General features: G+C 50.6%; 1 long non-coding RNA gene across 1 annotated transcript; it reads right to left on the bottom strand.

Annotated features, from left to right (window-relative positions):
* Window positions 1–205: 205 nt before the first annotated feature.
* Window positions 206–27,791, bottom strand: LOC138854144 (uncharacterized). Its single transcript, XR_011393350.1, has 3 exons — window positions 27,768–27,791; window positions 1,889–2,091; window positions 206–1,727 (listed from the first exon to the last, which is right to left on the bottom strand). It is a non-coding gene; the product is annotated as an uncharacterized lncRNA (long non-coding RNA).

Raw genomic sequence — 27,791 nt, 5'->3', positions numbered from 1 at the left:
ATAGAAAGCCGCGCAGCTTCCAGCACTCACACTCGCTGCCTCATAAATCGACGACGGCGGAGAATGTAATACAAGTGTGAAGATGTAAACAGCAACAATACGTATAAATAAGTATTACATAACTCAGGATACAGAGAAAAGAATACATGGGACATAAGGAATACAAAATACATATATAACAGTCAAGATTTAGATTTTGCCACCGAAGTGGCTAGTTTATTGTGCACCCCATATCCATCCTGTGGACAGTAGCGCAAGAGTATATGGATACACAAAAGGAATAGGAACTAGGCCCCAAAAAGGTTAACAGATGTACATATGGGTTTATATCTACAGTTCACTTATCTGTTACAAACAAATTTAGGAAATTTGCTTAGTATATCTGGTATCTTATTTTCATTAATAAGATATCTTGACATGTCACATAGGTTATTATACTGTCTGTCTCTGTATTCCTCAATAAGTGGACAATTAAGCACATAGTGTTCAAGACAGTGACCATGTGCCTGATCACATAATTTACATTTAGTTTGATCATCTGTGTGTCTCCCAAACTGCCAGAAGTACTTGTAACCAAGCCTAAGCCTGGCCACTACAACATCACTCAGTCTGTGCACATTGCAAGTTGCTCCATAAACATACTTATCTACGTTCATGTTATCATAGTGGGTTATAGATCTACTCAGGCTTCTAACTGCATCCCTATAACAATCATTTTCCTTATTTACTTCTCTCCTAATATTATTCCTAATGCTAGACACAGTTATACCAAAGTTAAATTCTACATTCTCCTTCTGGGTACTCTTCATGGCTAACATATCAGCTTTATCATCAAGGAGTAATCCAATGTGTGATGGGATCCATAGAAATTGTACATTAATTCCTTTGTCCCTGATTTTTTTAATATATATACCTGGCTTCTCCACTGAGCATGTTATTGGAGTCATATATGAGCCTTCAGTGATGACAGAATCAGTAATGATGATAAAGTCAAGCTCAGTGTCATAAGTTAGCTTTAGCACCATTAGGATTGCAAACAATTCAGTTTGCAATGTAGATGCCCAGTTGTTAATTCTTATGCCTAGCTCAACAAGTTTATTATTGTTCTTAACTAGGGAGGTTGCAACAAGAGCAGATGCAGCCCTGCCACAAGACTCCTGTTTACATCCGTCAGTGTACATAACTTGTGATAACTTATTACTACTACCAGCTAGGCGAGAAATTTCTTCTTGAACAGTTGCTTTAACAAGTGATGTAAGGAAGGGATTACTAGCAATGAGCTTCTATAACAGTCAAGAAAATATAGCAAAAAATTAACTTTTATTTTTTTAAGAGAAAGATGTGCCATCTATGCAACTGGTGCTCTGCAATCTACGTCTCCGTTGTTATCTAGCTTCATCACAGGAATATCTTGACATGTTGCAGGGAGAAGACTGAAATGAACGTACACTTGACATAGTGACATATATCATTTATAATTTAGCTGGGCAGGTGCGTCCTCTCTGACAAGTACCTTTTATCTGTAGCTTTACTGTGGTTAGTGGGGTACACTGTAACTTCTGACTCTTGAAATGTGTGTGCGACGACACCCACATATCAGAGTACAGGGTTGTGTACACTATGAGCTGCGTGTGTGTGGGGGGGAGGAGGGGGGTGCGTGCTGGGTGCCTCCCTCCTACACCACAACAATGGTCATTCTTTCATCGGTCACCTTGGCTGCTCACGCTCTGGAAGAATAATAAAGGTGAGTACGTGATTAAGATCTTGAACAAAAAAAAAAAAATAATAAGATACAGTCATTGACATAGGTCAAACATATAGTTCCATGTCTCATCATGTATGAAACAAAAACAAGTATATTTAATAATTTATGAAGTTACACATTTACCATATACAAAGCCAGATGTACTCCAGTCTTCGCCATACAGTAGATCATCCAGTCAGTTCTCCATTACAGCCGCATATTCCCAAACTAGGATTAGCGTCAGACTTGCTATAACAGAGGAACGCGGCAGGCAGTCTTAACTGTTACAGCCACAGTATTCTGACTCCTTATTTTTCTACACATTATCCCATAGTCATCATTAAGTACTGTAGTCATATGGAAAAGTTAATTAGGCACCGTTATCCGCGGCTTCCTTTACACATACATACAACTCTTCTGGAGAAATTATGTTTAACCATAATGATCACCAGAACCAATATTTTCAAGCAATATATCTTGAAAACTGAGGACTTTTTACAAATCACGGACAAGCTGCATCATCCGCTCCTCCTCTACAAAATTCTACAATGAGGAAACTTACTTCACACTTGTCTCCACCTCAAAATTATCTTCCAACTATAAAGTCGTATTTACACACAAGAATAAGATAATCAAGGATGGACCAGTTATGCAACCAAACTAATGATTCTGCAGTTTGTATAGCTCTGTTCTGCCCAGATATCACACACTGAACATTGTAAGAGTTTGTGGATGTTAGCATGTTTGGGCAGAAGAACCAGTCACACCAGCACTTGTCTGGTATACCGCTAGACACACCTACCAGCAGCTAACAAGCAACCTCCCCAATCTGTTACTTTTTATTTTTTTTTAAATCGTACTTACTCTCCTCTCTTCGCTTTCATGTTACCCACTGACTCAGACTGTTCCTCCACATTCACTGCCTCAGACTGTTCCTCCACATTCACTGCCTCAGACTGTTCCTCCACATTCACTGCCTCAGACTGTTCCTCCACATTCACTGCCTCAGACTGTTCCTCCACATTCACTGCCTCAGACTGTTCCCCCACATTCACTGCCTCAGACTGTTCCCCCACATTCACTGCCTCAAGCTGTTCCTCCACATTCACTGCCTCAGATTTCCTTCACACTCACTGCCTCAGACTGTTCCCCCACATTCACTGCCTCAGGCTGTTCCTCCACATTCACTGCCTCAGACTGTTCCCCCACATTCACTGCCTCAGACTGTTCCCCCACACTCACTGCTTCAGACTGTTTCCCCACATTCACTGCCTCAGACTGTTCCCACACATTCACTGCCTCAGACCGTTCCTCCACATTCACTGCCTCAGGCTGTTCCTCCACATTCACTGCCTCAGACTGTTCCCCCATATTAACTGCCTCAGACTGTTCCCCCACACTCACTGCTTCAGACTGTTCCCCCACATTCACTGCCTCAGACTGTTCCCCCACATTCACTGCCTCAGACTGTTCCCCCACATTCACTGCCTCAGACTGTTCCCCCACACTCACTGCCTCAGACTGTTCCCCCACATTCACTGCCTCAGACTGTTCCTCCACATTCACTGCCTCAGACTGTTCCCCCACATTCACTGCCTCAGACTGTTCCCACACATTCACTGCCTCAGACTGTTCACCCACACTCACTGCCTCAGACTGTTCACATTCACTGAGACTGTTCCCCCACATTCACTGCCTCAGACTGTTCCTCCACATTCACTGCCTCAGACTGTTCCCCCACATTCACTGCCTCAGACTGTTCCTCCACACTCACTGCCTCAGACTGTTCCCCCACATTCACTGCCTCAGACTGTTCCTCCACATTCACTGCCTCAGACTGTTCCTCCACACTCACTGCCTCAGACTGTTCCTCCACATTCACTGCCTCAGACTGTTCCTCCACATTCACTGCCTCAGACTGTTCCTCCACACTCACTGCCTCAGACTGTTCCTCCACATTCACTGCCTCAGACTAGTTCCCCAACATTCACTGCCTCAGACTGTTCCTCCACATTCACTGCCTCAGACTGTTCCCCCACATTCACTGCCTCAGACTGTTCCTCCACACTCACTGCCTCAGACTGTTCCTCCACATTCACTGCCTCAGACTAGTTCCCCAACATTCACACACATTCACTCACTGTTCCTCAGACTGTTCCTCCACACTCACTGCCTCAGACTGTTCCCCCACATTCACTGCCTCAGACTGTTCCCCCACATTCACTGCCTCAGACTGTTCCCCCACATTCACTGCCTCAGACTGTTCCCCCACATTCACTGCCTCAGACTGTTCCCCCACATTCACTGCCTCAGACTGTTCCCCCACATTCACTGCCTCAGACTGTTCCTTCACACTGTTCCCCCACATTCACTGCCTCAGACACATTCACTGCCTCCGCCTGTTCCCCCACATTCACTGCCTCAGACTGTTCCCCCACATTCACTGCCTCAGACTGTTCCCCCACATTCACTGCCTCAGACTGTTCCCCACATTCACTGCCTCAGACTGTTCCCCCACATTCACTGCCTCAGACTGTCAGACTGTTCCCCCACATTCACTGCCTCAGACTGTTCCTTCCACATTCACTGCCTCAGACTGTTCCCCCACATTCACTGCCTCAGACTGTTCCCCACACATTCACTGCCTCAGACTGTTCCCCCACATTCACTGCCTCAGACTGTTCCTCCACATTCACTGCCTCAGACTGTTCCCCCACATTCACTGCCTCAGACTGTTCCCCCACAGTCACTGCCTCAGACTGTTCCCCCACATTCACTGCCTCAGACTGTTCCCCCACATTCACTGCCTCAGACTGTTCCTTCACATTCACTGCCTCAGACTGTTCCCCCACATTCACTGCCTCAGACTGTTCCTCCACACTCACTGCCTCAGACTGTTCCCCCACATTCACTGCCTCAGACTGTTCCCCCACATTCACTGCCTCAGACTGTTCCCCCACATTCACTGCCTCAGACTGTTCCCCCACATTCACTGCCTCAGACTGTTCCTCCACATTCACTGCCTCAGGCTGTTCCTCCACATTCACTGCCTCAGGCTGTTCCTTCACATTCACTGCCTCAGACTGTTCCTCCACATTCACTGCCTCAGACTGTTCCCCCACATTCACTGCCTCAGACTGTTCCCCCACATTCACTGCCTCAGACTGTTCCCCCACATTCACTGCCTCAGACTGTTCCCCCACATTCACTGCCTCAGACTGTTCCTCCACATTCACTGCCTCAGACTGTTCCTCCACACTCACTGCCTCAGACTGTTCCTCCACATTCACTGCCTCAGACTAGTTCCCCAACATTCACTGCCTCAGACTGTTCCTCCACATTCACTGCCTCAGACTGTTCCCCCACATTCACTGCCTCAGACTGTTCCCCCACATTCACTGCCTCAGACTGTTCCCCCACACTCACTGCCTCAGACTGTTCCTCCACATTCACTGCCTCAGACTGTTCACTCACATTCACTGCCTCAGACTGTTCCTCCACATTCACTGCCTCAGACTGTTCCCCCACATTCACTGCCTCAGACTGTTCCCCCACATTCACTGCCTCAGACTGTTCCTCCACATTCACTGCCTCAGACTGTTCCCCCACATTCACTGCCTCAGACTGTTCCCCCACATTCACTGCCTCAGACTGTTCCCCCACATTCACTGCCTCAGACTGTTCCCCCACATTCACTGCCTCAGACTGTTCCCCCACATTCACTGCCTCAGACTGTTCCCCACATTCACTGCCTCAGACTGTTCCCCCACATTCACTGCCTCAGACTGTTCCCCCACATTCACTGCCTCAGACTGTTCCCCCACATTCACTGCCTCAGACTGTTCCCCCACATTCACTGCCTCAGACTGTTCCCCCACATTCACTGCCTCAGACTGTTCCTCCACATTCACTGCCTCAGACTGTTCCCCCACATTCACTGCCTCAGTTCCCCCACATTCACTGCCTCAGACTGTTCCCCCACATTCACTGCCTCAGACTGTTCCCCACACTGCCTCAGACTGTTCCTCCACATTCACTGCCTCAGACTGTTCCCCCACATTCACTGCCTCAGACTGTTCCCCCACATTCACTGCCTCAGACTGTTCCCCCACATTCACTGCCTCAGACTGTTCCCCCACATTCACTGCCTCAGACTGTTCCCCCACATTCACTGCCTCAGACTGTTCCCCCACATTCACTGCCTCAGACTGTTCCCACCACATTCACTGCCTCAGACTGTTCCTTCACTGCCTCAGACTGTTCCCCCACATTCATTCACTGCCTCAGACTGTTCCCCCACATTCACTGCCTCAGACTGTTCCCCCACATTCACTGCCTCAGACTGTTCCCCCACATTCACTGCCTCAGACTGTTCCCCCACATTCACTGCCTCAGACTGTTCCCCCACATTCACTGCCTCAGACTGTTCCCACACATTCACTGCCTCAGACTGTTCCCCCACATTCACTGCCTCAGACTGTTCCCCCACATTCACTGCCTCAGACTGTTCCCCCACATTCACTGCCTCAGACTGTTCCCCCACATTCACTGCCTCAGACTGTTCCCCCACATTCACTGCCTCAGACTGTTCCTGCCTCAGACACATTCACTGCCTCAGACTGTTCCTCACATTCACTGCCTCAGACTGTTCCCCCACACTGCCTCAGACTGTTCCTCACATTCACTGAGACTGTTCCCCCTCATTCACTGCCTCAGACTGTTCCCCCACATTCACTGCCTCAGACTGTTCCCCCACATTCACTGCCTCAGACTGTTCCCCCACATTCACTGCCTCAGACTGTTCCTCCACATTCACTGCCTCAGACTGTTCCCCCACATTCACTGCCTCAGACTGTTCCTCCACATTCACTGCCTCAGACTGTTCCCCCACATTCACTGCCTCAGACTCACTGTTCCTCACTGTTCCCCACATTCACTGCCTCAGACTGTTCCTCCACATTCACTGCCTCAGACTGTTCCTCCACATTCACTGCCTCAGACTGTTCCTCCTGTTCCCCCACATTCACTGCCTCAGACTGTTCCTCCACATTCACTGCCTCAGACTTCACTGCCTCAGACTGTTCCTCCACATTCACTGCCTCAGACTGTTCCCCCACATTCACTGCCTCAGACTGTTCCTCCACATTCACTGCCTCAGACTGTTCCCCCACATTCACTGCCAGACTGTTCAGAGACTGTTCCCCCACATTCACTGCCTCAGACTGTTCCCCCACATTCACTGCCTCAGACTGTTCCTCCACATTCACTGCCTCACATTCACTGCCTCAGACTGTTCCCCCACATTCACTGCCTCAGACTGTTCCCCCACATTCACTGCCTCAGACTGTTCCCTGCCACATTCACTGCCTCAGACTGTTCCCCCACATTCACTGCCTCAGACTGTTGCCCCACATTCACTGCCTCAGACTGTTCCCCCACATTCACTGCCTCAGACTGTTCCCCCACATTCACTGCCTCAGACTGTCCCCCCACATTCACTGCCTCAGACTGTTCCCCACATTCACTGCCTCAGAGTGCTCCCCCACATTCACTGCCTCAGACTGTTCCCCCACATTCACTGCCTCAGACTGTTCCCCCACATTCACTGCCTCAGACTGTCCCCCCACATTCACTGCCTCAGACTGTTCCCCACACATTCACTGCCTCAGACTGTTCCCCCACATTCACTGCCTCAGACTGTTCCCCCACATTCACTGCCTCAGACTGTCCCCCCACATTCACTCCCTCAGACTGTTCCCCACATTCACTGCCTCAGAGTGCTCCCCCACATTCACTGCCTCAGACTGTTCCCCCACATTCACTGCCTCAGACTGTTCCCCCACATTCACTGCCTCAGACTGTTCCCCACATTCACTGCCTCAGACTGTTCCCCACATTCACTGCCTCAGACTGTTCCTCCACATTCACTGTCTCAGACTGTTCCCCCACATTCACTGCCTCAGACTGTTCCCCACATTCACTGCCTCAGACTGTTCCTGTTCCCACATTCACTGCCTCAGACTGTTCCCCACATTCACTGCCTCAGACTGTCCCCCCACATTCACTCCCTCAGACTGTTCCCCACATTCACTGCCTCAGACTGTTGCCCCACATTCACTGCCTCAGACTGTTTCCCCACATTCACTGCCTCAGACTGTTCCCCCATTCACTGCCTCAGACTGCCTCACTGACTGTTCCCCACACTGCCTCAGACTGTTCCTTCACTGCCTCAGACTGTTCCCCCACATTCACTGCCTCAGACTGTTCCTCCAGACTGTTCCCCCACATTCACTGCCTCAGACTGTTCCTCCACTGCCTCAGACTGTTCACATTCACTGCCTCAGACTGTTCCCCCACATTCACTGCCTCAGACTGTTCCCCCACATTCACTGCCTCAGACTGTTCCCCCACATTCACTGCCTCAGACTGTTCCCCCACATGCCTCACTGCCTCACATTCACTGCCTCACTGTTCCCCCACATTCACTGCCTCAGACTGTTCCCCCACATTCACTGCCTCAGACTGTTCCCCCACATTCACTGCCTCAGACTGTTGCCCCACATTCACTGCCTCAGACTGTTCCCCCACATTCACTGCCTCAGACTGTTCCCCCACATTCACTGCCTCAGACTGTCCCCCCACATTCACTGCCTCAGACTGTTCCCCACATTCACTGTCTCAGACTGTTCCCCCACATTCACTGCCTCAGACTGTTCCCCCACATTCACTGCCTCAGACTGTTCCCCCACATTCACTGCCTCAGACTGTTCCTCCACATTCACTGCCTCAGACTGTTGCGGCACATTCACTGCCTCAGACTGTTCCCCCACATTCACTGCCTCAGACTGTACCCCTGTTCCTCCACATTCACATTCACTGTCTCAGACTGTTCCTCCACATTCACTGCCTCAGACTGTTCCTCCACATTCACTGCCTCAGACTGTTCCCCCACATTCACTGCCTCAGACTGTTCCCCCACATTCACTGCCTCAGACTGTTCCTCCACATTCACTGCCTCAGACTGTTCCCCCACATTCACTGCCTCAGACTGTTCCCCCACATTCACTGCCTCAGACTGTTCCCCCACATTCACTGCCTCAGACTGTTCCCCCACATTCACTGCCTCAGACTGTTCCCCACATTCACTGCCTCAGACTGTTCCCCCACATTCACTGCCTCAGACTGTTCCCCCACATTCACTGCCTCAGACTGTTCCCCCACATTCACTGCCTCAGACTGTTCCCCCACATTCACTGCCTCAGACTGTTCCCCCACATTCACTGCCTCAGACTGTTCCCCCACATTCACTGCCTCAGACTGTTCCCCCACATTCACTGCCTCAGACTGTTCCCCCACATTCACTGCCTCAGACTGTTCCCCCACATTCACTGCCTCAGACTGTTCCCCACACATTCACTGCCTCAGACTGTTTCCCCACATTCACTGCCTCAGACTGTCCCCCCACATTCACTGCCTCAGACTGTTCCCCACATTCACTGCCTCAGACTGTTCCCCCACATTCACTGCCTCAGACTGTTCCCCCACATTCACTGCCTCAGACTGTTCCTCCACATTCACTGCCTCAGACTGTTCCCCCACATTCACTGCCTCAGACTGTTCCTCCACATTCACTGCCTCAGACTGTTCCCCCACATTCACTGCCTCAGACTGTTCCCACACATTCACTGCCTCAGACTGTTCCTCCACATTCACTGCCTCAGACTGTTCCTCCACATTCACTGCCTCAGACTGTTCCCCCACATTCACTGCCTCAGACTGTTCCTCCACATTCACTGCCTCAGACTGTTCCTCCACATTCACTGCCTCAGACTGTTCCCCCACATTCACTGCCTCAGACTCAGCCTCAGACTGTTCCCCCACATACACTGCCACAGACTGTTCCCCCACATTCACTGCCTCAGTGTGTTCCCCCACATTCACTGCCTCAGACTGTTCCCCCACATTCACTGCCTCAGACTGTTCCCCCACATTCACTTCCTCAGACTGTTCCCCCACATTCACTGCCTCAGACTGTTCCCCACATTCACTGCCTCAGACTGTTCCCCCATTCACTGCCTCAGACTGTTCCCCCACATTCACTGCCTCAGACTGTTCCCCACATTCACTGCCTCAGACTGTTCCCCCACATTCACTGCCTCAGACTGTTCCCCCACATTCACTGCCTCAGACTGTTCCCCCACACTGCCTCACTGTTCCTCACATTCACTGCCTCAGACTGTTCCCCACATTCACTGCCTCAGACTGTTCCCCCACATTCACTGCCTCAGACTGTTCCCCCACATTCACTGCCTCAGACTGTTCCCCCACATTCACTGCCTCAGACTGTTCCCCCACATTCACTGCCTCAGACTGTTCCCCCACATTCACTGCCTCAGACTGTTCCCCCACATTCACTGCCTCAGACTGTTCCCCCACATTCACTGCCTCAGACTGTTCCCCCACATTCACTGCCTCAGACTGTTCCCCCACACTCACTGCCTCAGACTGTTCCCCCACATTCACTGCCTCAGACTGTTCCTCCACATTCACTGCCTCAGACTGTTCCCCCACATTCACTGCCTCAGACTGTTCCCCCACATTCACTGCCTCAGACTGTTCCCCCACATTCACTGCCTCAGACTGTTCCCCCACATTCACTGCCTCAGACTGTTCCTCCACATTCACTGCCTCAGACTGTTCCCCCACATTCACTGCCTCAGACTGTTCCCCCACATTCACTGCCTCAGACTGTTCCCCCACATTCACTGCCTCAGACTGTTGCCCCACATACACTGCCTCAGACTGTTCCTTCACTGCCTCAGGCTGTTCCTCCACATTCACTGCCTCAGACTGTTGCCCCACATTCACTGCCTCAGACTGTTCCCCCACATTCACTGCCTCAGACTGTCCCCCCACATTCACTGCCTCAGACTGTTCCCCACATTCACTGCCTCAGAGTGCTCCCCCACATTCACTGCCTCAGACTGTTGCCCCACATTCACTGCCTCAGACTGTTCCCCCACATTCACTGCCTCAGACTGTCCCCCCACATTCACTGCCTCAGACTGTTCCCCACATTCACTGCCTCAGAGTGCTCCCCCACATTCACTGCCTCAGACTGTTCCCCCACATTCACTGCCTCAGACTGTTCCCCCACATTCACTGCCTCAGACTGTTCCCCCACATTCACTGCCTCAGACTGTTCCCCCACATTCACTGCCTCAGACTGTTCCCACACATTCACTGCCTCAGACTGTTCCTCCACATTCACTGCCTCAGACTGTTCCCCCACATTCACTGCCTCAGACTGTTCCCCCACATTCACTGCCTCAGACTGTTCACCCACACTTCAGACTGTTCCTCACATTCACTGCCTCACTGTTCCCCACACACTGCCTCAGACTGTTCCTCAGAGACTGTTCCCCCACATTCACTCCCTCAGACTGTTCCCCCACATTCACTGCCTCAGACTGTTCCCCACTGCCTCAGACTGTTCCCCCACTGCCTCAGACTGTTCCCCCACATTCACTGCCTCAGACTGTTCCCCCACATTCACTGCCTCAGACTGTTCCCCCACATTCACTGCCTCAGACTGTTCCCCCACATTCACTGCCTCAGACTGTTCCCCCACATTCACTGCCTCAGACTGTTCCTCCACATTCACTGTCTCAGACTGTTCCCCCACATTCACTGCCTCAGACTGTTCCCACACATTCACTGACTCAGACTGTTCACCCACATTCACTGCCTCAGACTGTTCCCCCACATTCACTGCCTCAGACTGTTCCCCTACATTCACTGGCTCAGACTGTTGTTCCTCCACATTCACTGCCTCAGACTGTTCCCACACATTCACTGCCTCAGACTGTTCCCCCACATTCACTGCCTCAGCTGTTCCTCCATTCACATTCACTGCCTCAGACTGTTCCCCCACATTCACTGTTCCTCAGACTGTTCCTCCACATTCACTGCCTCAGACTGTTCCTCCACATTCACTGCCTCAGACTGTTCCCACACATTCACTGCCTCAGACTGTTCCCCCACATTCACTGCAGACTGTTCCTTCACTGCCTCAGACTGTTCCCCCACATTCACTCACTGTTCCTTCAGACTGTTCCTCCCACATTCACTGCCTCATGTTCCCCACATTCACTGCCTCAGACTGTTCACCCTCAGACTGTTCCCCCACATTCACTGCCTCAGACTGTTCCCCCACATTCACTGCCTCAGATTGTTCCCCCACATTCACTGCCTCAGACTGTTCCCCCACATTCACTGCCTCAGACTGTTCCCCCACATTCACTGCCTCAGACTGTTCCCCCACATTCACTGCCTCAGACTGGTCCCACATTCACATGTTCCTCACTGTTCCTCACTGCCTCAGACTGTTCCCCCACATTCACTGCCTCAGACTGTTCCTCCACATTCACTGCCTCAGACTGTTCCCCCACATTCACTGCCTCAGACATTCACTGCCTCAGACTGTTCCCCCACACTGCCTCAGACTGTTCACTCACATTCACTGCCTCAGACTGTTCCCCCACATTCACTGCCTCAGACTGTTCCCCCACATTCACTGCCTCAGACTGTTCCCCCACATTCACTGCCTCAGACTGTCCCCCCACATTCACTGCCTCAGACTGTTCCCCACATTCACTGCCTCAGAGTGCTCCTCCACATTCACATTCACTGCCTCAGACTGTTCCCCCACATTCACTGCCTCAGACTGTTCCCCCACATTCACTGCCTCAGACTGTTCCCACTGCCTCACATTCACTGCCTCAGACTGTTCCTCCACACACTGCCTCAGACTGTTCCTCACTGAGACTGTTCCCCCACATTCACTGCCTCAGACTGTTCCCCCACATTCACTGCCTCCGACTGTTCCCCCACCTTCACGGCCTCAGACTGTTCCCCCACATTCACTGCCTCAGACTGTTCCCACACATTCACTGCCTCAGACTGTTCCTGCCCACATTCACTGCCTCAGACTGTTCCTACACATTCACTGCCTCAGACTGTTCCCCACATTCACTGCCTCAGACTGTTCCCCCACATTCACTGCCTCAGACTGTTCCCCCACATTCACTGCCTCAGACTGTGCCCCCACATTCACTGCCTCAGACTGTTCCCCACATTCACTGCCTCAGACTGTCAGACTGTTCCCCACACATTCACTGCCTCAGACTGTTCCCCCACATTCACTGCCTCAGACTGTTCCCCCACATTCACTGCCTCAGACTGTTCCCCCACATTCACTGCCTCAGACTGTTCCCCCACATTCACTGCCTCAGACTGTTCCCCCACATTCACTGCCTCAGACTGTTCCCCCACATTCACTGCCTCAGACTGTTCCCCCACATTCACTGCCTCAGACTGTTCCTTCACACATTCACTGTTCCTCACTGCGTCAGACTGTTCCCCCACATTCACTGCCTCAGACTGTTCCCCCACATTCACTGCCTCAGACTGTTCCCCCACATTCACTGCCTCAGACTGTTCCCCCACATTCACTGCCTCAGACTGTTCCCTCACATTCACTGCCTCAGACTGTTCACCCACATTCACTGCCTCAGACTGTTCCCCCACATTCACTGCCTCAGACTGTTGCCCCACATTCACTGCCTCAGACTGTTCCCCCACATTCACTGCCTCAGACTGTTCCTCCACACACTTCACTGCCTCAGACTGTTGCCCCACATTCACTGCCTCAGACTGTTCCCCCACATTCACTGCCTCATACTGTTCCCCCACATTCACTGCCTCACTGTTCCCCCACATTCACTGCCTCAGACTGTTCCCCACACATTCACTGCCTCAGACTGTTCCCCCACATTCACTGCCTCAGACTGTCCCCCCACATTCACTGCCTCAGACTGTTCCCCACATTCACTGCCTCAGAGTGCTCCCCCACATTCACTGCCTCAGACTGTTCCCCCACATTCACTGCCTCAGACTGTTCCCCCACATTCACTGCCTCAGACTGTTCCCCCACATTCACTGCCTCAGACTGTTCCCACACATTCACTGCCTCAGACTGTTCCCCCACATTCACATTCACTGCTGCCTCAGACTGTTCCCCCACATTCACTGCCTCAGACTGTTCCCCACATTCACTGCCTCAGACTGTTCCCCCACACTGCCTCAGACTGTTGCCCCACATTCACTGCCTCAGACTGTTCCCCCACATTCACTGCCTCAGACTGTTCCCCCACATTCACTGCCTCAGACTGTTCCCCACATTCACTGCCTCAGACTGTTCCCCACACATTCACTGCCTCAGACTGTTCCCACACATTCACTGCCTCAGACTGTTCCCCCACATTCACTGCCTCAGACTGTTCCCCACATTCACTGCCTCAGACTGTTCCCCCACATTCACTGCCTCAGACTGTTCCCCACATTCACTGCCTCAGACTGTTCCCCACACATTCACTGCCTCAGACTGTTCCCCCACATTCACTGCCTCAGACTGTTCCCCCACATTCACTGCCTCAGACTGTTCCCCACACATTCACTGCCTGTTCCCCACATTCACTGCCTCAGACTGTTCCCCCACACTTCACTGCCTCAGACTGTTCCCCACACATTCACTGCCTCAGACTGTTCCCCCACACTTCACTGCCTCAGACCGTTCCCCCACATTCACTGCCTCAGACTGTTTCCCCACATTCACTGCCTCAGACTGTCCCCCCACATTCACTGCCTCAGACTGTTCCCCACATTCACTGCCTCAGAGTGCTCCCCCACATTCACTGCCTCAGACTGTTCCCCCACATTCACTGCCTCAGACTGTTCCCCCACATTCACTGCCTCAGACTGTTCCCCCACATTCACTGCCTCAGACTGTTCCCTCACATTCACTGCCTCAGACTGTTCACCCACATTCACTGCCTCAGACTGTTCCCCCACATTCACTGCCTCAGATTGTTCCCCACATTCACTGCCTCAGAGTGGTCCCCCACATTCACTGCCTCAGACTGTTCCCCAACATTCACTGCCTCAGACTGTTCCCCATTCACATTCACTGCCTCAGACTGTTCCCCCACATTCACTGCCTCAGACTGTTCCCCCACATTCACTGCCTCAGACTGTTCCCCCACATTCACTGCCTCAGACTGTTCCCCACATTCACTGCCTCAGACTGTTCCCCCACATTCACTGACTCAGACTGTTCCCCACATTCACTGCCTCAGACTGTTCCCCCACACTCAGAGACTGTTCCCCACATTCACTGCCTCAGACTGTTCCTCCACATTCACTGCCTCAGACTAGTTCCCCAACATTCACCGCCTCAGACTGTTCCTCCACATTCACTGCCTCAGACTGTTCCCCCACATTCACTTCCTCAGACTGTTCCCCCACATTCACTGCCTCAGACTGTTCCCCCACACTCACTGTCTCAGACTGTTCCTCCACATTCACTGCCTCAGACTGTTCCTCCACACTCACTGCGTCAGAGTGCTCCCCCACATTCACTGTCTCAGACTGTTCCCCCACATTCACTGCCTCAGACTGTTCCCCCACACTCACTGCCTCAGACTGTTCCTCCACATTCACTGCCTCAGACTGTTCCCCCACATTCACTGCCTCAGACTGTTCCCCCACATTCACTGCCTCAGACTGTTCCCCCACATTCACTGCCTCAGACTGTTCCCCCACATTCACTGCCTCAGACTGTTCCCCCACATTCACTGCCTCAGACTGTTCCTCCACATTCACTGCCTCAGACTGTTCCCCCACATTCACTGCCTCAGACTGTTCCCCCACATTCACTGCCTCAGACTGTTCCCCCACATTCACTGCCTCACACATCACTGCCTCAGACTGTTCCCCCATTCACATTCACTGCCTCAGACTGTTCCTCCACATGCCTCACTGCCTCAGACTGTTCCTCCACATTCCTGCCTCAGACACATTCACTGCCTCAGACTGTTCCCACTGCCTCAGACTGTTCCTCCACATTCACTGCCTCAGACTGTTCCTCACATTCACTGCCTCAGACTGTTCCTCCACATTCACTGCCTCAGACTGTTCCTCCACATCACTGCCTCACATTCACTGCCTCAGACTGTTCCCCACATTCACTGCCTCAGACTGTTCCCCCACATTCACTGCCTCAGACTGTTCCTCCACATTCACTGCCTCAGACTGTTCCCCCACATTCACTGCCTCAGACTGTTCCTCCACATTCACTGCCTCAGACTGTTCCCCCACATTCACTGCCTCAGACTGTTCCCCCACACTGCCTCACTGCCTCAGACTGTTCCCCACATTCACTGCCTCAGACTGTTCCTCCACATTCACTGCCTCAGACTGTTCCTCCACATTCACTGCCTCAGGCTGTTCCCCCACATTCACTGCCTCAGGCTGTTCCTCCACATTCACTGCCTCAGACTGTTGCCCCACATTCACTGCCTCAGACTGTTCCCCCACATTCACTGCCTCAGACTGTTCCCCCACATTCACTGCCTCAGACTGTTCCCCCACATTCACTGCCTCAGACTGTTCCCCACATTCACTGCCTCAGAGTGCTCCCCCACATTCACTGCCTCAGACTGTTCCCCCACACTTCACTGCCTCAGACTGTTCCCCTGCCTCAGACTGTTCCCCCACATTCACTGCCTCAGACTGTTCCCCCACATTCACTGCCTCAGACTGTTCCCCCACATTCACTGCCTCAGACTGTTCCCCCACATTCACTGCCTCAGACTGTTCCCCCACATTCACTGCCTCAGACTGTTCCCCCACATTCACTGCCTCAGACTGTTCCCCCACATTCACTGCCTCAGACTGTTCCCCCACATTCACTGCCTCAGACTGTTCCCCCACATTCACTGCCTCAGACTGTTCCCCCACATTCACTGCCTCAGACTGTTCCCCCACATTCACTGCCTCAGACTGTTCCCCCACATTCACTGCCTCAGACTGTTCCCCCACATTCACTGCCTCAGACTGTTCCCTCACATTCACTGCCTCAGACTGTTCCTCCCACACTGCCACAGACTGTTCCCCCACATTCACTGCCTCAGACTGTTCCCCCACATTCACTGCCTCAGACTGTTCCCCCACATTCACTCCCTCAGACTGTTCCCTCACATTCACTGCCTCAGACTGTTCACTCACATTCACTGCCTCAGACTGTTCCCCCACATTCACTGCCTCAGACTGTTCCCCCACATTCACTGCCTCAAACTGTTCCCCCACATTCACTGCCTCAGACTGTTCCTCCACATTCACTGCCTCAGACTGTTCCTCCACATTCACTGCCTCAGACTGTTCCTCCACATTCACTGCCTCAGACTGTTCCTCCACATTCACTGCCTCAGACTGTTCCTCCACATTCACTGCCTCAGACTGTTCCTCCACATTCACTGCCTCAGACTGTTCCTCCACATTCACTGCCTCAGACACTGCCTCATTCACTGCCTCAGACTGTTCCCCCACATTCACTGCCTCAGACTGTTCCCCCACATTCACTGCCTCAGACTGTTCCCCCACATTCACTGCCTCAGACTGTTCCCCCACATTCACTGCCTCAGACTGTTCCTCCACATTCACTGCCTCAGACTGTTCCTCCACATTCACTGCCTCAGACTGTTCCCCCACATTCACTGCCTCAGACTGTTCCGCCACATTCACTGCCTCAGAGTGTTCCCCCACATTCACTGCCTCAGACTGTTCCCCCACATTCACTGCCTCAGACTGTTCCCCCACATTCACTGCCTCAGACTGTTCCCACACATTCACTGCCTCAGACTGTTCCTCCACATTCACTGCCTCAGACTGTTCCCACACATTCACTGCCTCAGACTGTTCCCCCACATTCACTGCCTCAGACTGTTCCCCCACATTCACTGCCTCAGACTGTTCCCCCACATTCACTGCCTCAGACTGTTCCCCCACATTCACTGCCTCAGACTGTTCCCCCACATTCACTGCCTCAGACTGTTCCTCCACATTCACTGCCTCAGACTGTTCCCCCACATTCACTGCCTCAGACTGTTCCCCCACATTCACTGCCTCGTAGTGTTCCCCACATTCACTGCCTCAGAGTGTTCCCCCACATTCACTGCCTCAGACTGTTCCCCCACATTCACTGCCTCAGACTGTTCCCCCACATTCACTGCCTCAGACTGTTCCCCCACATTCACTGTTCCTCAGAGACTGTTCCCCCACATTCACTGCCTCAGACTGTCCCCCCACATTCACTGCCTCAGACTGTTCCCCACATTCACTGCCTCAGACTGTTCCCCCACATTCACTGCCTCAGACTGTTCCCCCACATTCACTGCCTCACTGCCTCAGACTGTTCCCCCACATTCACTGCCTCAGACTGTTCCCCCACATTCACTGCCTCAGACTGTTCCCCCACATTCACTGCCTCAGACTGTTCCTCCACATTCACTGCCTCAGACTGTTCCCCCACATTCACTGCCTCAGACTGTTCCCCCACATTCACTGCCTCAGACTGTTCCCCCACACTCACTGCCTCAGACTGTTCCCCCACATTCACTGCCTCAGACTGTTCCCCCACATTCACTGCCTCAGACTGTTCCCCCACATTCACTGCCTCAGACTGTTCCCTCACATTCACTGCCTCAGACTGTTCACCCACATTCACTGCCTCAGACACATTCACTGCCTCAGACTGTTCCCCCACATTCACTGCCTCAGACTGTTCCCCCACATTCACTGCCTCAGACTGTTCCCCCACATTCACTGCCTCAGACTGTTCCCCCACATTCACTGCCTCAGACTGTTCCCCCACATTCACTGCCTCAGACTGTTCCCCCACATTCACTGCCTCAGACTGTTCCCCCACATTCACTGCCTCAGACTGTTCCCCACATTCACTGCCTCAGAGTGCTCCCCCACATTCACTGCCTCAGACTGTTCCCCACACATTCACTGCCTCAGACTGTTCCCCACACACTGCCTCACCTCCACATTCACTGCCTCAGACTGTTCCCCCACATTCACTGCCTCAGACTGTTCCCCCATTCACTGCCTCAGACTGTTCCCCACATTCACTGCAGACTGTTCCCCACATCACTGAGACTGTTCCCCACATTCACTGCCTCAGACTGTTGTTCCCCCACATTCACTGTCTCAGACTGTTCCCCCACATTCACTGCCTCAGACTGTTCCCCCACAGTCACTGCCTCAGACTGTTCCCGCACATTCACTGACTCAGACTGTTCCCCACACTGCCTCACTGTTCCTCACATTCACTGCCTCAGACTGTGCCCCCACATTCACTGCCTCAGACTGTTCCCCCACACACTGCCTCAGACTGTTCCTCACTGCCTCAGACTGTTCCCCCACATTCACTGCCTCAGACTGTTCCCCCACATTCACTGCCTCAGACTGTTCCTCCACATTCACTGCCTCAGACTGTTCCCCCACATTCACTGCCTCAGACTGTTCCCCCACATTCACTGCCTCAGACTGTTCCTCCACATTCACTGCCTCAGACTGTTCCTCCACATTCACTGCCTCAGACTGTTCCTCCACACTCACTGCGTCAGACTGTTCCCCATCATTCACTGCCTCAGACTGTTCCCCCACATTCACTGCCTCTGACTGTTCCCCCACATTCACTCCCTCAGACTGTTCCCTCACATTCACTGCCTCAGACTGTTCCACCACATTCACTGCCTCAGACTGTTCCTTCACATTCACTGCCTCAGACTGTTCCCCCACATTCACTGCCTCAGACTGTTCCCCCACATTCACTGCCTCAGACTGTTCCCCCACATTCACTGCCTCAGACTGTTCCCCCACATTCACTGCCTCAGACTGTTCCCCACATTCACTGCCTCAGCCTGTTCCCCACATTCACTGCCTCAGACTGTTCCCCACATTCACTGCCTCAGACTGTTCCCCCACATTCACTGCCTCAGACTGTTCCCCCACATTCACTGCCTCAGACACTGCCTCAGACTGTTCCCCCACATTCACTGCCTCAGACTGTTCCCCCACATTCACTGCCTCAGACTGTTCCCCACATTGCCTCAGACTGTTCCTCACTGCCTCAGACTGTTCCTCCACATTCACTGCCTCAGACTGTCCCCCCACATTCACTGCCTCAGACTGTTCCCCACATTCACTGCCTCAGAGTGCTCCCCCACATTCACTGCCTCAGACTGTTCCCCCACATTCAGACTGTTCCTCCACATTCACTGCCTCAGATTGTTCCCCCACATTCCACATGCCTCAGACTGTTCCTCCACATTCACTGCCTCAGACTGTTCCCCCACATTCACTGCCTCAGACTGTTCCCCCACATTCACTGCCTCAGACTGTTCCCCCACACTCACTGCCTCAGACTGTTCCTCCACATTCACTGCCTCAGACTGTTCCTCCACACTCACTGCGTCAGACTGTTCCCCCACATTCACTGCCTCAGACTGTTCCCCCACATTCACTGCCTCAGACTGTTCCCCCACATTCACTGCCTCAGACTGTTCCCCCACATTCACTGCCTCAGACTGTTCCACCACATTCACTGCCTCAGACTGTTCCCCCACATTCACTGCCTCAGACTGTTCCCCCACATTCACTGCCTCAGACTGTTCCCCCACATTCACTGCCTCAGACTGTTCCCCCACATTCACTGCCTCAGACTGTTCCCCCACATTCACTGCCTCAGACTGTTCCCCCACATTCACTGCCTCAGACTGTTCCTCCACATTCACTGCCTCAGATTGTTCCCCCACATTCACTGCCTCAGGCTGTTCCTCCACATTCACTGCCTCAGACTGTTCCTCCACATTCACTGCCTCAGGCTGTTCCTCCACATTCACTGCCTCAGGCTGTTCCTCCACATTCACTGCCTCAGACTGTTCCTCCACATTCACTGTCTCAGACTGTTCCCCCACATTCACTGCCTCAGACTGTTCCCACACATTCACTGCCTCAGGCTGTTCCCCCACATTCACTGCCTCAGGCTGTTCCTCCACATTCACTGCCTCAGACTGTTCCTCCACATTCACTGCCTCAGACTGTTCCCCCACATTCACTGCCTCAGACTGTTCCCCCACATTCACTGCCTCAGACTGTTGCCCCACATTCACTGCCTCAGACTGTTCCCCCACATTCACTGCCTCAGAGTGCTCCCCCACATTCACTGCCTCAGACTGTTCCCCCACATTCACTGCCTCAGACTGTTCCCCCATTCACTTCACATTCACTGCCTCAGACTGTTCCCCCACATTCACTGCCTCAGACTGTTCCCCCACATTCACTGCCTCAGACTGTTCCCCCACATTCACTGCCTCAGACTGTTCCCCCACATTCACTGCCTCAGACTGTTCCCCCACATTCACTGCCTCAGACTGTTCCCCACATTCACTGCCTCAGACTGTTCCCCCACATTCACTGCCTCAGACTGTTCCCCCACATTCACTGCCTCAGACTGTTCCCCCACATTCACTGCCTCAGACTGTTCCCCCACATTCACTGCCTCAGACTGTTCCCACACATTCACTGCCTCAGACTGTTCCCCCACATTCACTGCGTCAGACTGTTCCCCCACATTCACTGCCTCAGACTGTTCCCCCACATTCACTGCCTCAGACTGTTCCCCCACCTGTTCCCCCACATTCACTGCCTCAGACTGTTCCCACACATTCACTGCCTCAGACTGTTCCTTCACATTCACTGCCTCAGACTGTTCCCCCACATTCACTGCCTCAGACTGTTCCCCCACATTCACTGCCTCAGACTGTTCCCCCACATTCACTGCCTCAGACTGTTCCCACACATTCACTGCCTCAGACTGTTCCCCCACATTCACTGCCTCAGACTGTTCCCACACATTCACTGCCTCAGACTGTTCCCCCACATTCACTGCCTCAGACTGTTCCCCCACATTCACTGCCTCAGACTGTTCCCACACATTCACTGCCTCAGACTGTTCCCCCACATTCACTGCCTCAGACTGTTCCCCCACATTCACTGCCTCAGACTGTTCCCCCACATTCACTGCCTCAGACTGTTCCCCCACATTCACTGCCTCAGACTGTTCCCCCACATTCACTGCCTCAGACTGTTCCCCCACATTCACTGCCTCAGACTGTTCCCCCACATTCACTGCCTCAGACTGTTCCCCCACATTCACTGCCTCAGACTGTTCCCCCACATTCACTGCCTCAGACTGTTCCTTCACATTCACTGCCTCAGACTGTTCCCCCACATTCACTGCCTCAGACTGTTCCCCCACATTCACTGCCTCAGACTGTTCCCCCACATTCACTGCCTCAGACTGTTCCCCCACATTCACTGCCTCAGACTGTTCCCCCACATTCACTGCCTCAGACTGTTCCCCCACATTCACTGCCTCAGACTGTTCCTCCACACTCACTGCCTCAGACTGTTCCCCCACATTCACTGCCTCAGACTGTTCCTCCACACTCACTGCCTCAGACTGTTCCTCCACATTCACTGCCTCAGACTGATCCCCCACATTCACTCCCTCAGACTGTTCCTCCACATTCACTGCCTCAGACTGTTCCCCCACATTCACTGCCTCAGACTGTTCCTCCACATTCACTGCCTCAGACTGTTCCTCCACATTCACTGCCTCAGACTGTTCCTCCACATTCACTGCCTCAGACTGTTCCTCCACATTCACTGCCTCAGACTGTTCCTCCACATTCACTGCCTCAGACTGTTCCTCCACATTCACTGCCTCAGACTGTTCCCCCACATTCACTGCCTCAGACTCAGACTGTTCCTCCACATTCACTGCCTCAGACTGTTCCTCCACATTCACTGCCTCAGACTGTTCCTCCACATTCACTGCCTCAGACTGTTCCTCCACATTCACTGCCTCAGACTGTTCCTCCACATTCACTGTCTCAGACTGTTCCTCCACATTCACTGCCTCAGACTGTTCCTCCACATTCACTGTCTCAGACTGTTCCTCCACATTCACTGTCTCACTGCCTCCACATTCAGAAGACTGTTCCTCCACATTCACTGCCTCAGACTGTTCCTCCACATTCACTGTCTCAGACTGTTCCTCCACATTCACTGTCTCAGACTGTTCCTCCACATTCACTGTCTCAGACTGTTCCTCCACATTCACTGCCTCAGACTGTTCCTCCACATTCACTGCCTCAGACTGTTCCTCCACATTCACTGCCTCAGACTGTTCCTCCACATTCACTGGCTCAGACTGTTCCTCCACATTCACTGCCTCAGACTGTTCCTCCACATTCACTGTCTCAGACTGTTCCTCCACATTCACTGTCTCAGACTGTTCCACATTCACTGCCTCACATACATTCACTGCCTCAGACCGTTCCTCCACATTCACTGCCTCAGACTGTTCCTCCACATTCACTGCCTCAGGCTGTTCCTCCACATTCACTGCCTCAGACTGTTCCTCCACATTCACTGCCTCAGACTGTTCCCCCACATTCACTGCCTCAGACTGTTCCCCCACATTCACTGCCTCAGACTGTTCCTCCACATTCACTGCCTCAGACTGTTCCTCCACATTCACTGCCTCAGACTGTTCCTCCACATTCACTGCCTCAGACTGTTCCTCCACATTCACTGCCTCAGACTGTTCCTCCACATTCACTGCCTCAGACTGTTCCTCCACATTCACTGCCTCAGACTGTTCCTCCACATTCACTGCCTCAGACTGTTCCCCCACATTCACTTCCTCAGACTGTTCCTCCACATTCACTGCCTCAGACTGTTCCTCCACACTCACTGCCTCAGACTGTTCCTCCACATTCACTGCCTCAGACTGTTCCCCCACACTCACTGCCTCAGACTGTTCCTCCACATTCACTGCCTCAGACTGTTCCTCCACATTCACTGCCTCAGACTGTTCCCCCACATTCACTTCCTCAGACTGTTCCCCCACATTCACTGCCTCAGACTGTTCCTCCACATTCACTGCCTCAGACTGTTCCCCCACATTCACTGCCTCAGACTGTTCCTCCACATTCACTGCCTCAGACTGTTCCCCCACATTCACTGCCTCAGACTGTTCCTCCACATTCACTGCCTCAGACTGTTCCCCCACATTCACTGCCTCAGACTGTTCCTCCACATTCACTGCCTCAGACTGTTCCCCCACATTCACTGCCTCAGACTGTTCCTCCACATTCACTGCCTCAGACTGTTCCCCCACATTCACTGCCTCAAACTGTTCTTTAATCCTACAAGAAATTATTCCTCCTCATGTTCAACACTTGGGTATCTTTAATCTGAAAATGATGCTGAGGTGTTGAGTTACTACCTCTGCTACTATTACTGACACAGCCTCTCGTACTACAACTACTATTTCTACTGCAGTTGCTACTACAAATACTTTCACTAGTACGATATTCCTCTCTGCACAACGCATATCATTACCTCCCTTCATCATGAACACTTAACAACTCAAAATATTTTCTCCATTTTATTAGTACCTCCACCTCTAACATCTCCAATCTTCCATTTTTAATTGTCTAGCTCATGTGCTTGCCAGGATTTCTCGATTTACTGTTTTTCTCTCTCAAAAAAAAAAAAATCTAATTCTCAGCGAAATTTGCTAATCAAGCTTTATCTGTTGTCTCACTGGCTCTCTTTTTGGAATAGAGATGAAAGTAGGGCCAATTTCTGAGATCAAGAGCTCATTACCAACAGCCTCACACATGATCTCTCCACAACACAGTCGCACACGTAATCTTGATTCTACTGTCCAACTCTTTATTCAAGTGTTTCGATGTATTCATTTCAATATTATTGAATGATTGATAATTTATAACAAATAACCTAAAATTGACTTCATAACGTCACTGGTGGCTGATCCACATTCTGATTCCACATTTGTGCAAACTCTGCTGCCTAGACGTGTGAATAATAATAAGGGTGTGATGGGTGTAGTAATTTGTCACATATTTACGATCCGTAATACCAAAGAAATTCCTAATGTTTAATCCTCTTCGTTAAACTAATTCTTATATCTTCGTTCAACGTGAGTACTTTCATGTAATTACATTATTTTTTCTTAACACTAATATTGGTCTTAAAAGTATATATAAATATATAAGAAAGAATAATTTAATTATATATCCGGAGTATACACTTATCTAATGTCAGTGTAGGATGGCACGCTGAACCGTCAACACTGAATGAGAGGACACAATGTTACACTCACTGTAACACTCTTGTCTGTCAACCCACAGCTTCCTGAGCTGTGATCACCGCTACTCCCATACACAGCCTCAAGAATGGGCAGCACTCATACACCACGCTCACCTTCGCAGTCGCTAAAAAAAATAGAAAATAAAAATACATTAAACACTTCAAAGCAATATAATAACTACAAAAATACAATGCTATCCATTCCTGCTGACTATCATGTCTTGAGGTCAACGGAGATTCAACTCTCCATCACTCCTTGCGCTGTGACAAATTACGAAATAGTGCCTCAGAAAATGTTCTGTATTCGTTCTAGTTTATTGCTACTTTGTTTATAACTAACTGATAATTAATCGAGGTGCCATGTCAGTTCTTTATCCAACGAAAACTTGTTTGTAATATATTGTGTTCGTGCTATCTTGACATTCAGTTCTGTTCTTATGGTCCTGGGGACCATACTTATGATGAAACACTGAAGTGTACTGGACACCAGTCAATTAACTGAAGGAAACCCACATGTAGACAGAAACGCAAAATAGACTGAATATATCGATCTTCGCTTGAGATCTTCAGCAGTCCACTGGCCCCTGAGATCAATACACTAGCCTCTGAGATCTTCAGAAGTCCACCGATCTTTGAGATTTTCAGCAGTACACGGGTCTCAAAGATCTTCAGCAGTCCAAGGATCTCTGGCTTCTGTATTTGTTGGTTCATCGAACAAAGGGGCCTACAAAAGCCTTGAGATGATAGATATTACATAAAGACTACTGAAAACAGCCTCAAAATGAGCAACTGAAAACAGCCTCAAAATGAGCAACTTTACTGACAAAAGCAGTAGAGTACATAGTTTAATAATAATATTAATACAATTCACGAACACTGCTCTTTAATGAATAATACAGCTCAGACCATCATGGGAAACTTGGAAAGTTATTCCACACTTTTCACGGCAGAGAATATTGGTCACAACACTTTTTTTCACCGTAACACCGATGATCTGTCACCGTATCCCCATTTCACTGTCTTACAAGGAAGCCTCGAGTTACGTGGCTGTTGTTTGGTACCTGTCTTTTCTGTTCCACTGACTACTGACTAATCTGTGTTCCTGAATGATGGCGCCTCCAGCGCTACCTGACAAACTCTCGCTGTCTCATTATTATTATCATACAGCGTTTCGCAGTCTCAGCTTTTATTCTTAATTACATCTGAGATATACATGCACTATATATATGTATTGACTGACATACACAAGTAAAATATAATAAAGTACTATCCTGCAAAGAATTTAAGGAAAATGTTCTGAATGTTATGACTTATGAATGTTATGAATGTTCTGCATGTACAGCTAGGCGAGGAAGGAATTAATCCCACAGCAACACACCGGTAATTTGGGAAACTGTTTGGTTATAACTGGGGGGGGGAAAGCTAATCAAGCGCTTTCCTATGGAGTCTGCCATTACACTTCCCCTCGGGAGTGTGTTTATGCTGAAGGGTCCTTGATCCAAAGAACTGGAGCGGCCCTTTCCTTGCCTGGATTAACCCTTACTGCCTCCCATCCGGGAATTTAGGTTAAAACTGACCTACACTAGGATCAACATTAACTTACTCAGCGATACCAGCTTCTTAATACATCTCCCTCAGTGGCAATGAATGATACCAGACGAGGCGCGATACCATATTTGTGGAAAATACTGTATATATTTTCCAGAAATTCAGTATTTATATGTAAATAGATGGCCATACTGTATTTAATAATATTTATGTCATAGAAAACGGAAAGCCTGCGTCTGTGCAGACGAGACTCGCCATCTTGGTTTTGAATTTTATACAAACGTTGGTGTAATGGGAAGAATTTTTCGTGCTCTAGAGGTTAAAATTGTGTTGACACCCCTCAAATAGGAGGCGAAATTGGTGGATGTGCATTCCTGCATAACTTGAGATATCAGACGACTGGACAAGACAGTTCCAGGAACCTCAGATAAGCTCTCTAGATTTGTGTGTAATTCTGGCCAGCATTATTTTCATAGATTTAGAGTGAGGTTTTCTGAGTATGATACACATTAATCTCCAGTCAAATTGGTGAGTGATATTAAGATATATTTTCCTTCTGTTATGTAATTGTGTATATATATAACCATTTATTATTTTTAATATACAGTCCACAAATTTATATATTTACCAGTATTCCTGGTGTATGTATATTTCATTTAATTAATAAGTCCAGAGCAATTTGTGGTTATGACAGTGGTAGGTATCGAAGGGGGACATTTTTTGCGACCTAGGTGTCCCAAATTCCTACTTGTCTATGTAACATTGATAAATAATAATTATCTTTGTTATCATTTACTGTTATGTACATAATTAGTTACATTCAGATAAACGCAATTTTCCACAATATTCATGTTACAAGGATCAGTAATATTACACTTATCAGGTGAACTATTCCAGTACACTCAATACTCGTATGTGACCAGTCCTCTTGTTAACCACTAGACAGGCCCAATGCAATTAGGTCTGCTAGGTCTGAATGAATGCTACATGCTACCTTCAATATGTTGCGACATATGTCTCAGACGGATACCATCAGAGTGACCTGACCTACGGAGTGGAATACCTGACCTATGTGGTCTTAATAATAAGATGACGACTTCGTCCAGGGCTGGCGTCTGAGAGTGATTGTAGGATTACAATCCACACACTGTACCACTTAAACTAACGAAGCGCACAAATTTATTCTAGTTTATTCATAGTAGTATATTAAGTGTTGTCGGTTTATCCCCCGCCGTGTGCAAGACTTCTTCCAATTGTCTACTCTGGAGCACATACTTCTAGTCCAGGTTCCTCATGAATCTATCAAGAGACACAAACGTACTTGTATCACCAGGTTATGATTTCA

Source organism: Cherax quadricarinatus, chromosome 4 (assembly GCF_038502225.1).
Source record: "Cherax quadricarinatus isolate ZL_2023a chromosome 4, ASM3850222v1, whole genome shotgun sequence".
NCBI lineage: Eukaryota > Metazoa > Arthropoda > Malacostraca > Decapoda > Parastacidae > Cherax > Cherax quadricarinatus.
The sequence above is the reverse complement of the archived record's forward strand: the minus strand, read 5'-3'. Positions and strand labels throughout refer to the sequence as shown.